Raw genomic sequence first — 18,954 nt, forward strand, 5'->3', positions numbered from 1 at the left:
TATAGGAAGTGCGTAGTGGCTTATTGCCATTGGCAGGTGCAAAGGAAGAGGAGAACTGATGTGATAGGTTGGCCTTTGCTTTTCCCGTACCAGTTCTTCACCCAGTTGTTGGGCCTGTGATGTAGCAATTATGCTGTGACAGTTTTTTTTCCAGTATGCTCATGTCTAAGATCTTAGCTGCCGCACAACCAAGAGAAAGAAATACTTGGGGCACTTTCAATCTCATGCCTTTACTTGGCGCTTACATTAAAATATATTCCAGTACTCAATCTATTTTGTTTTCCTATCCATAAATTGAACTACTACATTGGGATGCTGTGAGGATTAATGAATGCTTGGAAAGCTCACTGCAGATAGAAAAAAATACAGCGCTGCCTCTTCAGCTCATTATGTATAACGCTGCATAGTTCAAAAGTTATGAGAGTTGCATAGAGGATCTGGCAGAAGAAGCAAGAAAATATTGAACTTCCTATTAATGGGGGAGCTGTGGGTCTTTCTTCATCTGCCATCCATTCTTTGTTCAGAGACTGGCAGTGCAATGAATGATCCCATTCTCAAGAGTGTTCTCCTTTGCAATAGCCTTTGAAAATGAGGAGAGTTTCACATGGGGAAATCTTGTTGGACTCCTGATTGACATTGTTCAGCTTTTGTGAAATGTCAGCATTTAATTCTTTTCAAGTTCATTTCTTCCAAAATAACAACGTGTCCTGAAGTTTATGGGCCTCGACATTAGGAAAGCAAAGGGTTTCTCTTAAAGAAACATTTACTGTAAACTAAGATAGTATTTGTGAAGTCCATCAGCATTTGTTACGAGAAATTAGGATTCAGTTACATTACATATGATAACAAAATATTTAAAATTTCATTTTCTCCTTTGATATAAACGGACCTCCATGGGAATTGTAACTTCCTAGATCATAATTTGTATGCAATATTCTGAACATGTTAAAAAGTTTGGAATAATTTGGGAAATATAATGACTATTTTGACAGGACTTTATCCCAGAACTGTGGTGAAGGCATCCATGATGCTAAGTATTGCATTTCTTTGTATTTTATGTGGGATCAGGAAACCTGTCAGAAATTCTGAGAAGTAGTAACAATGACGCTAAAGCAGCTTAGATTCAAAAAGCAAAGTGCAACTTTGAGTGGAACTTAAAACTAGGGGATCCCTGAGGACAAGTCATCTCCACTAGAAAGTTGTGCCTCTTGTTATTGTGTGAAGCTGCTTGGTGTTTGGTTGATAATACAATTGCCACCTTGTAATTGCACAGTCACTCAGAAAATATTTGATATTTTGAAAAATGCAAGATGATTCTTAAACCAGTGGAAAATGTGTAAACCCTAGGAACAAATCCAATCTTATGTTTGATCGTCTGTGACTAAGACACCATGTGATGGGAACTTACTGCTTAGTGTGATGCTTCCAGAGCTTCCTATCTAACGGCAATTTGTGTTTAAAAAAACCATACACAGGAAAAGAAATAGTTCATAGACTAACAAACCTGGGCCTGCGTAATACTGAGCTTCCATTATCACATCCTAAACTGAAGTGCAGGGAGCAAGAGCTGTATAATAGAGCCGCATTGGTGTCAGCACCAGAGGGAGCCGCTTGCCCAGCTCTTGGCTGCAGGACGGCTCGAGGGTTGGAAAGAACCAACAAAAAGGGACAAAATGGCAGTGAAATCATGATAAGCTGTTGAACACTTTCCACACGCAAAATAATATTTTAAAGGTGAAGTTCCATGGGAGATGGGAGCTGATCTGTTTGTCAAATGTGACGTTTTTCTTACAATGAATAGTCTGAATTACGTTCAGATTCTAATCTAGCCCTTTTTTTCTGGATTGCTGTTACACGTGCTTTGCAGTTTACAAAGTAGGTATTATAAAAACAAATTATGATTCTCAATTTTAACTGTAGCTTTGGATCCTCTGTTTGCTGTATTAGTGTTAATACATTTTATATTTACATATTGGACCTTTACAGTTGTACTTAACAGTGTGATACATGGCAGGAATACAGATACGGCTAATTCTTTTCCTCAAATGCCCACTTTTGTTTTCCCTAGTAATTCCATATTTAATATGGGATAACATGCATTCTCTTAGACTGCTCAGAACTGGAATGTGTGTGATACAACAGTTCTGGACTTCATGGGTAAAAGTATTATTATTCAAGTATTTATGCTCTGGTGAAGTTTTGATGTTGGAAAGTGAAATCAGAGGTGAGCTGCTGTTTTTTTTTTTTTTCCCCACTGTAGAAAAGCAAAGACTAATACTCCCCACAACACCTCTGGGACCCCGGTGTAAAGCATTTGTAATCCTTGCGCTAGGATAGGCAAAAGATGACTTAAGCATTTAAGCAACTGCTTCTGCAAGTTGTCTGGGGTCACAGAAGTAGCCTCTGGCAGAGTGAGGAATTGAACCTGGACCTCTGAAGTTCTAGTTCACCTTATTCATAAGATATTCCTTCTTCTCTTAACCTTACTGCCATAAAATGTGATCTCTGTACACTAAAGATAATACTTTTAAAACTAGATTTGTGTGTCCTACTGCTGCTGTAGTAAAACTCACTTATTTACAGGCGTATGTGCACAAATACACGCACAAATCCTTTCCTTAGACAAGGTCTCTGGTGATAAGGCAGATATAATAGTACTGAAATCAATTCATGAGCTGCAAAGTTATTATGGTGTAGTACTGAAGTGTACTCAGTCTGCCTGCTTAAGAGATTTCCAAGGGAGGTACCTACCCGTGGAGATGTAAAGAGAGTGTGTGTGTATACACATGCACACACATTTTCAGAGTGTGTGTGTGTGTGTATATATATATATGTATACATAACTAAATGCAATGCAGTATTCTGCAAGCTATACTACTAGGCTTAAATGGCAAACCAGTTAGTTTTCAGGTTTCTCTGTTGGGATGATATAAAAGTGTTGTATTTCATCCTGCAGTTTTTTCCATTCTTAAGTGAATTGCAAATAGGCATAACTAACAATTCAGTTAATTTGACTTAGGAATCAGGCAGTGTAATGGTGTTAGCTTGAAATGCTCCAGCTCAGCGCTGGATCTCTCTGCTCAATTCCTGGCTGAGACAAGTGAGTGGAGAATGCAAGGAATGCAGATGCAAGGAGGTATTTGGGTGTCAGGGACATCTAGTTGTTGATCTGGGGTACCAAAGTCTGTAAGTGAATTCCCATGGAAAGGCTTGGATAGAAGCACAAATGGGCCTGAAGCACCAGTTATATCACCTGACTGGTTCCCCTTCTCTCCAGATCTCCTGTAATGTTGTTTGTGTGTCAATGCAACTTTTTCTTGCTCCTGGACAAAGTAATGACTTTCAGTCAGGGAAGAATAGTAGATTTCATTAAATTTGCAGCCTTTTATCAAATTTCAAGAACAAAATCTCTCTGAAACAAGAGAAGGATGCCTGTAGAGAAATCACAACCTGAAAGCTGCACATTTAACAGTTATGGCTTTCAAACCTATCCTTCGCTCTGTTTGCAAGTTCAAACGTTGTCAGAAGTGGGCTGAACAACCTGAAACATTTGAGAGAGACTCCTTAGTGTGTTTTTAATGTGATCGATTTCATCTTTCTGGTCTTTGATTCTGTTTATTATCTTTTTGTTTCAAAGGCTAAAGAAGAATAAATAATTTGTTGTGATTTAACTTGTTGTTTGGAGGACAGATGGATTGGAAGTTTGTATAAAAAGTCTTCAGTTTTGTATCAGGTCAAGTACAGTGTTTTCAAAGCACTATTTGAAACTGTCATATACATTGCACTTTCTCAAATGCTTTTGCAGATATGTTTTCCAAGTGAGGCTATTTATCCAAGAACCTTCTCTCAGTCAAGCATTCAGAGAACAGTAGCTGTTGTTTGTATCTTGAAGGAGATTATTTATTACTAAGACAAAATGAGTCTGTACTATCTCACTTCTCTGCGCGAGGTGATATATCAAAACCTGGAGGATTATAAAAAAATCAAAGTGGAGTAATTGGGCAGGAGAATGGCACTTGAGGTTCAATCTGCATAATTTCAAATTTAGAGAACCACAGAGTGGCCTGGTGCGAAAACTCTATGATGTGGCAAAGTTTGGTTTTCGGTTGCGTGGGGGAAGAGATGTTACAATTTCCCAGGAGGTTCACCTGAATTCCATCAGGAGTCATCCTTGAAAGCCACAACCAGAAATAGGTAGTGTGATTTAGCTCAAATGACATGAGCCCCTTGAAATCCATGTAAAATTTCCCATTGATGTCAGTGTTCCCTGGATCCAGAGGCAGTAGCTCTAGCAATGTTGCATTCTCTACTAAATAATGACATTCTAATGAAAAATATTTCAGCTGTCCATAGTGTTTCTGTAAAGAAACATTATTTATTGCTTGCCTTTAAAAGGATCTCAAAGAAAATGATATGCTCAGTTATTTATCTAGGGCCCCATTGAACCTTCTTATCAACAACGCAGTGATGTAGCTCAAACATACTTTGTCAGTGGGCAGAGTGCACAGAAAATGCTTAGGCTTTGCAATTATGTCCTCTGATGTGAATGAATACAGGCAATCATGTGATGGTTAAAGCATTCAGTTTAAGGGGAAAAAAAACATTTTGGAATGTGCCACATGGAGAGGCCGTCAAATCAAACTTTGAGACTAGATTTTTTTTCTGAAAGGCTGATTTTATTGCTGTTAATAATATTTGTAGGTCTAGTATGCAAACCAAGATAAGAATAATCAAATCTCATGCTTCAAGGCATAAGCTAATCACCTGCTGGGTTTGGCATAATTGGTTAATGCATTATACTAGGAAAGGAGGTTCACTTTCTCCGAAACTTTGCTTCCTGGCCACGCTCACTGAAAGCAGCCTGGATTTCAGAGGCCAGAGTTTCCTGATCCCTTCAGACAGCTCTTTTGTCCATAAAGGGATGTGTATCGAGGGCCACTTAACATTAATGTTAGAATCTTATTTTTGGATTTCCTGATTTTCAGTTGTGTTAGTATGAGTTACTCCATTTTATATGTTAGAGATTATACACAGTGCATTGTGTCCCTTGTTCTTGCCATTTGTTCAAGAGTAGAAAAGATTCTAAACGATGTAAGAAACAGGATTAGTGATGAATTGCTGAATAGTGCATGCACACACATTAATTCGTATTTTAAGTTACAAAATAATCAATTTATTTATCTGTCTTGGTATCTGGACATAGATAATGGTTGTACTACTTATACAAATAACAAAAAAAAATGTTTACAATGCTTTGCAGGCCCCAGATTAGACAAGTAATAAGTTGTAATAGGTTTTTGATTAACTCCCTGGCAGTAGGAGTTGGATTTACCTGATATGGAGTCTGTTTCTGGCAGTGGATTCACCAGAAACCACCTGCTGAAAATCACTGATTCTGTAATTGAATCTCTGCTCATTTTAGTGAATGTGTTTTGTTGTCTTAGGCCCAGATTGTGGTGGATTCTGGCATGTGGATACGAAGCAAGGAAGCGTAAACATTTTTCCCTGCTGGTCCGCAGTGGAAGCTGACCACGTGTGTAGTCCATGCACTCTACTGAACAAAAAGACCATTCCGAGCCCAGTCTTGTGAAAATAGATAAATAGTAAGGAAAGGCCTATGCTCCTTAGCAAAAGCAAATATGATCTAAGTGGCATTGGAACATCCAAGTCAGAGTTCTCAAAGATGCATAAAAGAACAACTGCAACACTCCCCCATCTTTGGTTGATAAGACACAGTGTTATTGTTTTTAGTTTAATTTATGCAGAACTCTTTTTTTTTTTTTCACTATTAAATTGGATTAAGGTTTTTCTGGACCATACGAAACTTGCACATTTACAGCACAGTTTTGAAGCTGGGGAGCAGGATAGTGTGGTATTGGGCTGGAGCAGGGGCTGAGGCTGATGGGAGATCTGGAACCTCCTTAATGCTGCAGTTCAGCTCGACCTGCAGAAAACCCTATCCCTTTCCCTGGCTGGAGGTTTGAGCTCAAACAAGCACTGGAGTATTGTTAACTGTTATGCTGCAGGTTTCTTTTTTTTTTTTCTCTCCTATTTCTGTGTAAAATTCAAGATGTTGGCCCATACAGCAGTACAAAAGGAAATACTCTTCCTAAGAGAAGAACATCAACAACGACAAGTCAAGTTTGTTACCTATGTGAAAGCCCTCAAATGTGGGCTTAGAGGAAAACCTAAAACCTGTAACAGCAGAAATATATGTGGCTGGGTTTTTCTCCAGCTGAATACTTTCATTAAAACATTTTCATAATTTCCACACAGTGGTAATCATTTTATTGCTTTTCTTTATCTATACCTATTACTGTTCGTAGTGTAGCTGCTCAGTTCTGATAACATAATGGAAATGCATACCAAGAGGAGCTCAAGATTTGAAGAATTTCATAAAATTCTCTGAATTTCTACTTCAAAGTGTGCTGGCACTGTTTACTGTGACTGTTATTAAGACATTTGTAATTTTACTATTTTGATCTGAAAACACACTTATTTCATTTCCTGACCATTTATATGTTTCTCTTCTAAAGCAATTTAGGCTTTTCGAAGTTATCAGTCCATAGTTAAGATTTTCAATTAGCTGCCCCATCACTATAGTGGCAAATACTGGTTTATGGGATTCCACAGAACAACACTGAATGGAAAAAAAAAAATAAAAAAAAAATACAGCTTTGGAGAGACAGACCCGAATGCACAGGCAAGATTTTGCTTGGTGTTTTGGTATGAGAATCTGTTAACTGTTTACATATAAATAATCTTTGAATGGGAAACCAACTCAGCATAGGAATATATTTATCTGTAGACATGCTTGTGTTGGTTCTTATCCTAATTTTGCCTTTATTCACTAAACCAATCCTTTAAGCAGGGACTTTATTTTGTAAACTGAAGTTTAATTTTGCCCTCTCTAGATGCAGCTGGCTTCCATAATCACAAAGGAAGATATCTGAAATGCATACAAGTGATAAATGCTTAAAATTCCCATTTGTCACCATTGATGTACTCAGTTGTGCCCAGGACTTTGTCTTGTCTTGAAATGAATTCATTGTGTGCGTCTCCAAAAGTCAAATAATTTAAAGTCTAAATTATAAAAATGTTTCTAAAGCAAGCTGTTTGTGATTGTAATTGTTTCAAATGAAATTGCAATAGAACAAGATCCTGTGAGGCGTCAAGTATCCTCAGTTCCCACATCTTCAGTAAATATGAATGTTTTTACTATTTTACAGAAGACTGGTTAGATTTGCAAGATGTCTTTTTCAGGTGTCTATAGGATTCATTACTTATAAATATTTAAGGACTGCTTTAGCATAAGCATGTGCTTTAATAGAAGAACAAAGCTTACCATGCACGATTAGCCCTTCCAAGTTGTAATCCCAGTTAGCTATGTGCCGCATAAGGTCTAAATATTGAACAGCTAAACTCAATCTGAATTCTAATGTAAATAGCTATATTAGCTCTCCAGGAGGAATCTGCTATTTGTTTCTCTCAGGTCTTGCATGTTTTTCTGACTTTTTTTTTTGTGTTAACGCTGGGTACAAGCATCTGATTCTCTGGGTGCACGTATAGAATTCAAATTTTACAAAAGTCTCACTCCTGCTGGCTTGAAGTTAAATGTTCAAGTCAAAGCTTTGGAAGTTTTAGTAGTAGGCGGACTCTACAATGTGTTTTAATGTGTTTCTTCAAATTTTTTTATTTTGACCTCACATTTATGTTCATGCACTGAAGTAATTTGCATTTTAAGCAGGCTTACGCTGGCAGTGTCCAAATCCTACAGTATTACTGCCTGGCTATATCGTAGGAACAGCAAAGAATCTCGTTAGGCACCTATGAGTTGTTACAATATTTAACTCTAAAAACCAACTCGAAATTGAAATAAAAAATAGTGATCTAAATATCTTAAACAGATTAATATCCCACAGATGTACTCTGCATAAATTCAGAGTTACTTAGTTGAGAAGGAAAGCAGGCCTCTAGCTCTTTTCGCTCTCCTGTACGAAACAAGCACATAATAGGATTATTCAGTTTACTGTGCTTCCCAAAACAGTATGTGAACTTGAATGCTGGTTGTGCTGGGCTTTTTAATCCTGTAGCATGTGGCAGTATTTACTACCAATGTTGCTAGGCCCAAGAAACAGGCTTTCAAAGTGCAAAATAAGTAAATATGCATTTTTCACTTGAATTTATTTTACTTTAATTATAATTACTTTATAAAAGTTCTAGCATACCTAAGTGTCAAAACAGGCTGGAGCTTCTTTGTTGCCCCTGGGAATGAGTTTTGTGCCATGCCACTGGATTGATAGTTCAAATGAATACCCACCTGTGGCACATGGTTCTTGCACTATTGCTTGTTTCTTGTCCTAGAAGAACAGACAGGCTCAGGGCACCCTACGTTATGAACCCTAAACAGGAAGAATGAGGGACTGTTCTTGTGATTTCTGCCAGCTTTTCCTTGCTTCTCGTACTGCTCTGCTTTTGTAGCACACGCTTTCTTCTTTCCTTTCTTCTTTTCTTAAAGCATCGCATTCCATCAGTTACTCAGTAGCTTTCTTAGCTGGTAAATCTTATTTTGTTAGAAGCCGCCTGCGATGTTTAATCCTTTTCCATTAAAATACTAAAATCTCCCTTTAGTTGTCAGACATCCCTCACTTCATGGTTATCACAGTCAAAGAACGAGTTATTTCCTCCAAGATTTGCTGGGAAAGTTTCTATCCCATCGTAGGAAGCTGACCCTTGTGGAGTGATTCTGCAAGCCAATTCATATGATCCGCTGCCTATTTCTCTGCTTCAAAGTGACTTTACTAGACTGATATTTTTGTGCTGGTAACATGTATAGATATGGAATTTGTCCCTACAGAGGTGTGATTTTAATCTATCATCAGGAAGATATTTGCAGCCAGCTTTTGTGCAGTAGATTATTGATAGTGCTTCTCCCTTTATGTTTAGCATGCCAAGTGAGTGAGGCAAACTCTAAAGAATTTCAATGGACTGGCTTAGACCTCCCTAAAATGGCAAATAAACTGCACAGTGGGTTGTATTCTCATATTTTTCAAATGTTAGACAGAAAAATAAATGACCACTGATAGTGAGACACGTATAAGTTTCAATCTGAAATGTGGATGCACTTCCAGAACTGCAATAAAGAGCTGTCCTTTGTATTTGAAGATGTGAATCTGCTGGAACCTGGTATGAGCAGAGGTTGTCTGACATCAGTTTCATTATGGCTACTTGCAGGCTTCTCATATTTGGAGAGTTTGATTGATGTTTTAGCACCGCGTACTCTGTGCAAATGACAGCATCTTGAGCAGAACATGACACATTTTAGAAAACACATTAGAGGAAATTTGAAGTGCCTTTCTGCTCTTTTTGATCTTTGTTTTAATTTTTTATTTATTTTTATTTTTTTATTTATATGTTTATTTATATTTTTTTATTTATTTTGTGGTCTCATACTGTTTCAACATGCGTAGAAATGTATTGGTGTAACGGAACCTCTGGAGTAGAAATGAGAAGGAAGAAAATGAGCGTAGAGGGTTCTTCTAGCTTTCTTGCTGAAAGACCTGATATTGATGACCCTCTAATCACTTTGTACTTTTCCTTATCAGAGGTGTTGAATAGGGATACAAATTGTGGTTCAGTTTCAACAGTGTTCGTTTTACAAGCTGAAGAAGAAGACCTATTCTGTGTGCCTGGCTCAAAAACCTAATTGTCCCTGTGAAAGCCCTGGTTGCTGTGCTTTTCCTTTTTATTTTACATGTGAAGGGAAGGAAATCCATTTAAACAGAAGAAACTCCTGTTACAGTTTATATCTCTGAGTTTGGGTGGTAGAAATGCTTACAATTTCAGATGGAACTTGGTGAAAAACTTTCAAGGGGCTGACTGTAGGGACACCACCATACACGTCTCGTGGCACTGCAGTATTTCTCTTTACCCATAAAATAAAAAGATCTATGCTTAGTGTCTGGCATTGTGTTTGTTGGAGCCTACTGCATGGGTGCACCAGAGGAAGATAATTTGAGGTTAGCTGTGTGTATGGCGTTCTCTCACTGGAAGCCTTCTGGTTATAATTGTTTTGCCATCCAGGATCTCAAAACCCTTGAGAAACCGAGTTCTCTTAGTCTCTGAGACATTAGAGGGTTTTATAGAAGGAAAGGTAAAAGCAGAGACAGAAAAGCAAGCAATAGGAATGAGATCCAGTTGCCCACACAGTGGTGTCCAAGGCCACCTGAGGAGTCCTAGGACACTTAAGGCATCCAAGCCTGTAGAGAGCCACGTACCTCAGGAGCAGGAGCTGAAGGCTGCTTTTCTTTTGGGATGTCTGAAGAGAATTTGCCTGACAATCTAGATTAGAACCAATTTTATCTAGCTGCAGACCCAAATAGGTGTAAAATCATTTTTTAATTTAAAAAAATATATGTTTATTTTTACATTTTTATTCTCCAAAGCAATTTTGCAAAAAAACATTTGCACTAGTGCTTTGCACTAGAAGGCCTTGCAGGAATTAAGTTTCAGGAGCAGACAGAACAATAATTTCATTCCATTGCTCCTTATAATCAAGAGAAAGAGTGGAACTTAATATCGTTACTCAAACGTCTCTCTACAGTGTTTTCTGTAAACAAAGAAGCTATCCACTGATGAGTTCTTTTTGAAACATGCTATCATGAAAGTGGAAAATGGTCAGACATAGGCAAGCTTGTTTCCCCATATCCCCAAGCAGTTACTGATGGCAGCACTGCCATTCATTATTTACCTTTTCTGTATTTTAATCTGTGACCTAAAGTTAAATTGCTTTATAATCAGAAAGATTTTTGAGCCATCTAATCCCAGCTGGTAATGTTGAATCTAATTATCCTAAGATATTTAGTTCATAATTTTTACTCTTCAACAGCACAGTTCTGCAGTTGTTGTAAGTAAAACAGATGAGGATTCAGACTGAAAAAAAAATAAAATTTCTTAGTACAAATATTAGATAAATTTTACTATTTCAGTTGATGCTTAGTTCATTACACTGTCTGATAGGATTCATTTTGAGAATTTTCACTGCCCTGCAGAAAAAGGAAACTTCAGCAGGTGCAGTACCCAAGTAAGTTAATAAAATATTGCAGACATTTATATCCAGGTGGAATGTGCTCTTGATAGCTCTGTTTTTGCAATTTTTCTTAACTGGAACACATTTTTTTTTTTGCGAGTCCTGTGAAGAAGTTTGTAGTATGATGGATAACACATCATGAATAATTAGACAATGCTAGGCTGTAAATCCCAGCAGAAACAATGCATCTCTTAGATTGTTTGTTTCTTCTGCAAAGGGCGGTATACAATGATGGAATAGAGCCATTCATTTTATATACATTCCATTTGCAACTAATCTTTCATGTGAAAGAAAAACAAGATGTATGATAGCTTACATGTCAATTAAAGCATGTTAGGAATGGAAAAGCATTTTCAGAAGCCTGAAAACAAAGTTTTTCAGTTGAAGAATTAGCTCTTGGCTAGAGAGTAATACCTGTGCAGGAATCAACAGCAGCCTCATTATGAACCTACCCCTACCTTGGAGTCTTGCAATTAACAAAGAAAATGAATGGGGAGGACTTGTCTTGCAATTAGTGCAGGTTGGGACATCTGAACTGTCCCAGCAAGAGCATCTGAACTTTCCCAGTGCAGTGAAAGAAAACTTCAAAGAAGTCATTATTCTTTCAGTTCAGTTGGCTCATTGGTTGATTGGGTTGGGTATTTTAAAGGATTAGCTCCCTGCTGTGGCAAATAAGTATTGAAATGCTGGAAATGCTGATTTTTCAGAAAGACTGCTCAGAATGAAAGCTGCTTTTTCTTTCTGTTAATCTTATTACCGTGTATCTCCAGAATGTAGAAGGTGGGGAATTTGGGGAGGAGTCTGCATTATGGTAGCAGTGCACTGTGACCTTTCTGTGATACCGTCTCTCCTTTGTTGGAATGTAAGGTTTCCAGTGTTAACATGTCAATCAGTTGTCTTACATTCATGAGTCTTTAAAATAATTGAAGTGAGTGGAAGTGCACTAATTAGAACAATATTATGGATTGGGAGGATATGTTCAAAAGTAGAAAGTTCTTTAGTGCTAGCTGTTGCTTCAGGTCCCTTTAAAGCCACTATTCCTTCCTTCCTGTCTAAAGAAATAACTTTTTATAAACTTTTCCAGGTTTTTGCCTTTAGTCACAAGGACACGCATGCTGCATTTTCCAGTGCTGGTACCACGCCAATAAACTAATAACACAGTGTTCTTCTTAATGAGGTGGCAGTTTTCCTGCCTCCAAAAATTAAGAATGTCAGTCTGGAGCTATTTGGCATGAGGTAGCTCTGCCCATATCACTCTTTTCCAGCAGCAGTGAAAACAAAGTAACATTATTATCCATGAGTCCAGATCCAACTCGAAGTTCTATATGTAATATATCTCCAGCTCATCCCCTAATCAGCATCTTCCTGTAGAAGTCAGAAAGGCTTTCTCGTGGCTATTTCTGCCCGGTATCATACAGCTGGCAGGCAGAAGAGGGAAGGGGTAGACAAGAAATAAAAGGTCAGTCAGTGCCCTCCACGGCATGTAGGTATTCAAAGAATGTGTGCATTGTTGTGTAAGCAAAATGGAAGAGATCAGTTTGTGAATGTGAAAAATTAAGTCAACCTTTACATAGAAGAATTACTTGCACTTCTACAATAACAAGCTTCACAACAAGCAGAATACTGCAAAATTCAGTGTAACTGTGGTAATAATTTTCCATAGAGCTCAAGTGCTTTCTCTGACAAAACACTCCTTGAGTAAGGACTGCAAATGCTGTGGGAAGTGACAAAATTATATGTTGTTTTAAAAAGCGTACGTGGTCCAAAAAGTGACTGCGAAAAAATGACAGTAGCTCTATGCCCTACAAATTTTCACTCTTTCTGCTGACTCCTATGGAAAAATAAGTATGTGCTATTCTTTAAACCAGTTAGCACTGCAGAGCCAACACATCTCTGAGAAGGAATGAGCTGGATTAAGACCTGACTGTATTAATTAAGTCCTAAACATGGACTTCATTATAGATGAGGGCGCATGGACCATGAACAATCCAGTCTGATGCTCAGATCTCAGGCAGAATTTTAGTGGTGGAAATCAGAAAACCTCATAAGTCAAGTGAATCTCATCAGGGGTTGTTCACAACAACATACATTGAACTTGCTGACACCGCTTACTCATTTTTCAGGTTATAATTGTATTTTAACACAAATTTCTTCAGTCCTTGTCCTTGAAGTCTTCTTTGTTCATCTGTGAAACAGATGCTCTTTGAGCAGAGGCTAGACCAGCTCAGCACAATATAGACATTAACTTTTCTGTAACCAGCTCCTTTCTAGCCTACAAATGGTACCTCAGTGCTAACAGAGATGACAGAAACCACCGTTTCTATTGCTATGCATACCTTTTTTATTGCAAATTTTTCTTTTCTTTCCGTTCTGCTTACTCTTTTCTTTTCCTGGCTGTTAAAAGAGCACAAAGTTAAGGGCACATTCTAAAGATGTGGGACGCTTTCTGAGGACAGTAGGAAACATCTGTGTGATTAAATATATGCATTTACGTTTTTTTCCACTGGTAATGTTTAACTTTAAAGCAATTTCCTGACCTGTAAAGGGCTGATTTAACTTTAGCAGATGGTACCATTTTTCATCATCGAAACTGTAAAACTTCATGTAATTTACTTACATATAATTTGTATTTATTTCCTTGCAAGTTCTTAATTTCTTGAATGTAATAGCTCTCAGAGGATTCTGCCATGTACCGCTGTGCTATGCCAAATATTCAGCATTGATTTTCATATTGACTTATATCAATTGTGTCATTAGCGTGAAATGGATGGGAAACACATCAAATATAATCCTGCATGTTTTCATTCTTCAATCTGATATTAATAATTCAGAATCTATTTCGCAGGGAATATGCGTTTAAGTCTCTGCCAGGATTAGAAAATAAATTTGCCTCAAGCCTCTGTGACTGTATTGGTTATGTGTTGGCTTATTCACTGCAATTTTTCCATTCTGCCATGTGTATTTCCTGCTTCTAGCTGTCCAAAGTGCAATGACAAAAGTCTGTCCTCCTCAACCCCATGATTCATCAAAGAAAATCACTCAAGGTCCCAGCTGATATATGTGCATCATCTCAAATGATTCCTACTTTCTCTTATTCTATCAATTACCTTCTGTTCTGGAAAAAAAACCAACACCCTGCTTTCCCAGCAAACTTCTTCTACATTATGTGGCAAGTTTCCTAAAGTCTGCAGCTCTTCTGCGAGGCAGATGGGGAGTTCTGTGACAGCCCCAGTTAAAATTAAAATGCAGGTTTCTGATGAATTCAATATGAAAATGAAATTCTGACTGAAATAGTAGCTCTTCTGTTTTTATTTTCAGCTTAACTTGGAGTTTACACCCTCTTCATATTTACAGTTCACCGTATGTACTGTAGATGTTAGTACTGATAGCACAGGATGAGTACAGGCGACCCGGCGCTCCCAGCGCCCACGTCAGCTGCAGGAAGCTGAGCAAGCACATCCTGGCTTCTGAAATCTAGAATGATGACCAAGGCAGATGGAAGTGCAGATGTTTCTGCCAAAATGATCACTGGTGAAACAATAAGCATGTCATTTAAATGATTGTCTTTGGGTCTCAGAGCTACTTCACTATTGAGATAGAGGTGTACTGGGACTTGGTCAGTGTGTTCAGACTGGCTGCTCAGGAAGCTCTTGTGGCAGCCTTACCCAGGCTGCACTTCCCATTTCCAAACGTATGTTTTGTTGCTCAAATGCAAGCTGAAGCTAATCCTTACTCCCTCCCTCATTAGCAGGCCTTTCCAGCTATCTCACCTTGGTGCTATTTTCCTGTGGTTCCAGTACATGTAGTTTTTATCATTACTGTACTCTTCTTGTTACAGTTTTGCATTCCCTCTTCTCCTACCATTTCTCTGTTTTCCTCAAAATGTACTCACACCAGAAATCTTTCCTTCTTAGCTGAACATGCCAGTAATCACTCTTCACTCAACATGTTCTGACTGTCATTCTATGTTTTCCCTCATGTTGTTTCCTCTTGTCTTCCTTTGCATTCAAGCATTTCATGACAGCAGGTTATGTTATTCCATATTGATAAAACACTATGTGAATATATAAACCGATATGCATGATTTTTAAGAATCATGTGGATCTGAAGAAGTGATATTTTTAAATTCTTTGGGATTGATTTCAGTTTGGCATGTGTCGACTTGTGCTGAAATTGCAAATGTGTTTTTTTAAGTTGGTTGACACTTGAGTTATTCAGATGGTGTATATCTGACAAAGAACAGTAGAGGCAAAGTGACGCTGATGAGTATTTGGGACAGAGAGGTGTGAGAATCATCAGTTGTATAGATGTTACAAGCAAAAGATGCTATGGCAGTTGTTTTTGGTTTACATGGTAGGATACAGCTCTACATGACCTGCCTTCTGTAGAGCATTTGTGTACTTTTGCTGCTAAGCATGTCTTTGATGCTGATTTCAGAGGTATTTTATCTGCATCTATTTTAAAACAACATGTTATTTTACCTTACTGCTGGTATAATATTTTTCTTTTCATGTTACATAATTTTTAAGCTGGTAGGCGTGTTGGAAGTAAATGATGCTGTCAAATTTCTGTACAATTTCTTTCTATCTTTCTCTTCAGAGATAGAAAACAATGCTTTCAAACTTTTTTTAATAGGTTATGCTTTGTCTGTTTTTTGTGCAGGCCTACAAAAAGCTTGGTCTGCAAAATAACTGTATGTAGTCTTGATTTGTACGGAAGCTGGGGTTATCAGCTTTTTAATGAGATTCTTAGCCATTCTCAAGATCAAGTACTACGTTGTAGCAACTTGGACCATGCAGATTTGACCAACATTTTTACGGCCACAGCTTTTCACTTGTTGCCTAGAATTGATTGGAGCACAGATCGAGGCATTTCTGAACAGAGACTCCTGTGAATAAAAATTAAGTAGAAATTTGCCGTGTGTTGGCCAAAGTAAAGTAGATTGAGTCTCAGCTAAATAGTTCTGATGTTGTCTAATTTTTTTTCCTGATAGTAGATAATTTAAATGCCAGTGTAACTCTAACTTTCAGAAACAAGGAGCCTGATAATCCACTTATATTTTATATTTGTAAATTGAAGGATTATAGTAATTAGTGGGGTTTATTTTATCTAATTTATGGTTGAAATCAGCATTACATCTTGTGTGTCTTTCCTTGCTGGTTTTGTTTTCTGATGTGTGGTGTCATGTAGCACCAGTGTTACAGCCAGAGTATTTACTTTTTTTTGACAGAGTAATACAGAACATTTTAAAACTTATCTCTAGAAATCTCATAGAGATCTGACAAGATAATAGCTTTTGCCTGTACCCTGTGCCTTTTCCTCTTTAGCTATTCAGGCTCTTGTCTGGTGCTGTGAGCTCCTTAGATAAGTGTTACTTGATTGTTTAATAACTAAGGTGCTTTCCATAATGCCTATCATGCTGCCAGGAACCATGCTGTTTATTTCATTCATGTTCTGATCAATTGGGTATTAAGTAATTACTATTCTGGGTTATCTCCAAAGGCTTTTTGCCTCTGCTTACCCTCCATTAGAAGGATGCTGTATTCTGGCACTCAGCTGTGTTGAGGTGTGTTGTAACTAATTACTGGAGAGTGGTAACAAACACATTTCTTGGTCCATGGGAACCAAGTTGCAGGCATTGCCAGCAGCGCTGAACCAAGCAATTTAGTGTCATGCGCATGAAAGTGCTCTGCAGATCTTGAAATTGATTTTGCTTTTTCTTGTGCCAAACGTGGCATAATTATGCTTAAAATGTTTAGTTTGGTGCCCTAGGCCAAACATCCCCACCAGGCTGTCGTTGGGGGCTATCTGATGGCTGACTGCTCATTAGAGGTGGAGAGCACTCATTCTGCACCTGCAGGAGAGCGAAGGATGCAGCTTGCTCTGCAGGGAGCTGAATTTGCCCTCACCAAATCATGCTCTGCGAACCACACCAGCCTACAGTAAGTGGAGAGGATCAGGGATTTGCTTCAAAATTGCTCTGCTGCTCTGAGCCAAAACGCGAGTATAAAAACAGCCTTTGTGTCTGTATTGCTGCTGTCTTTTTTCCCTCTCTCTTTGTATTACTCGTTAGAAAGATGGATCTTACAGAGAGGTGGCTTTGTGATCAGAAGCGCGTTAGCCGCGGTTGGGTTGTTGGTTGGTTATAAGGAACTCCCATGACACAGGCGGCTGTGAGGGAGTTTTACATCTGTCTTCCAAAGCATGTGCTGCTCTTCTGCTCGCTGTGAAAGAGCTGCAAGACAGAAATCCTGTGCAATTACACCAAACCCTCAGATGTGATGTGTAACCGCAGTGGGCGATCGGAATCACAAGGGTTTTCTTAATAAATGTTGGTCCTGCGAGGACAAAGCAGTAATAAAAGCACGTCACTCACAGGGACTGCTGGAAAGGTGACCAGGGCTTGCTTTTATTGACAAGGAATGGGCCTGCAGCTGCAGTGGAGATTGGTCTATATTAACAACAGAGATGGTAAAAGAAATGTTGAAAAGCAGCCCCCAACCCTTCACCTTAACAGAGTCACGTGACAAAAACCTTAATGAAAGTGGGAAATACCATGAATTCACTTCATTTTCTTTACAGAGGAAAGCGATCCTCTTTCAGGCAGTTCATAAGACAGTCTGCTAAGTAAAGAATAACAGAGAGTGATTTACATTATCACCGAATTCAATCTTGAAGCCAGTAATTTTGATGTCAACCTACAATTACAGGCAATCGCTTCCACTCAGCTCGTTGTTCTAGTCTGTTACTGTTTACAGTGTGTACTTACCTAACGCACAGAGCTGCACAGAGCCGTACTTTTGCTGTAATTAATCTGTGATGTTATATTTTCCTTATCATGTACCATTTCTTCAGTGGGAAGCTGTAGACAGATGAGAGTGTTTCTGGTTAAAAGAGGAAAGAAATCCATTTCCAGTTGTTTCCTCCCCTTTGCTTGCTCCTTAGCCTCATATATTGTGTATATCAGCTTGTGGCCTGAGCAGGTGAAGAGGAATTCTTGTTAATATGGGCATGGTGGCCATCTGGAACCCCATCAGCATATGCATCTTCTGTCGAGTTGCTGAAATTCTGGAATTAGCGATGCTGTCACAGAGCTGGAGCCCCTGGCCACACCTGGCAGTGGCATCTCACAAAAGTTGAGGCAGCTGGAGCAGCTCCAGCTTCACACCAGACCATTTCCACAGGGTGAGCTCCTTGTCCTGATCACAGTGGCTCTCGGGACAGGCAGAGGACAGCGCACGTCTCAGGCTTCAGGTTGGAGAGAGCATGCTCCAGATTTGGAGAAGGTTCTGTCCCATCTCTATGCCTGAGCTTCAGATTTATTTTTCTTGGTGATTCTTTCAAAGTACGTGTTTATTTATTTATTTATTTATTTTACCAAAAGTAATTAATTGAGTTTGAGTATTACCAAACTATGTTATGGCTGAGTTGTTGTTGTTCTTGACAATAACCTGAATTGGTTAGCCTTCAAATATGGAGATGTTACTATATTCCACTGGTCCTCAGAAAACCCAAAGCCAACATTTACTGAATTGCTGATGGTCCTAGTTGCTTGTAGGTTGGTTTTCTTGCTTTGCCAGGAATGTAGCGAGTTCTACCTTTGCTGAAGTCCAGGAGAGATAGTGCTGCCTTGCATCCCTTGCAGACATCCGAGCCTGAGGCCCGTGGGATCTCACCATGCTCATGAACCACGTGGAACAGTAACACTGACGTTTACATAATGTAGATAATGTCATTAAGGGAACTATGCTGAATGTTCGCTCTTGGGCTGTAGTGATACCACGAGAATCTTAAACACCCCCATATTGGCAAGGTGGAAAAGCTTAACATCTTTCATGTGAACCATTTCGGTGTAGCATTCTAAA

At 38.6% G+C, this 18,954-nt stretch overlaps 1 long non-coding RNA gene across 1 annotated transcript; it reads right to left on the bottom strand.

The window, feature by feature from the left end:
* Window positions 15,797-18,140, bottom strand: LOC110397264. Its single transcript, XR_002437657.1, has 2 exons — window positions 17,859-18,140; window positions 15,797-15,977 (listed from the first exon to the last, which is right to left on the bottom strand). It is a non-coding gene; the product is annotated as an uncharacterized LOC110397264 (long non-coding RNA).

Source organism: Numida meleagris, chromosome 4 (assembly GCF_002078875.1).
Source record: "Numida meleagris isolate 19003 breed g44 Domestic line chromosome 4, NumMel1.0, whole genome shotgun sequence".
NCBI classification, from domain to species: Eukaryota; Metazoa; Chordata; class Aves; order Galliformes; family Numididae; genus Numida; species Numida meleagris.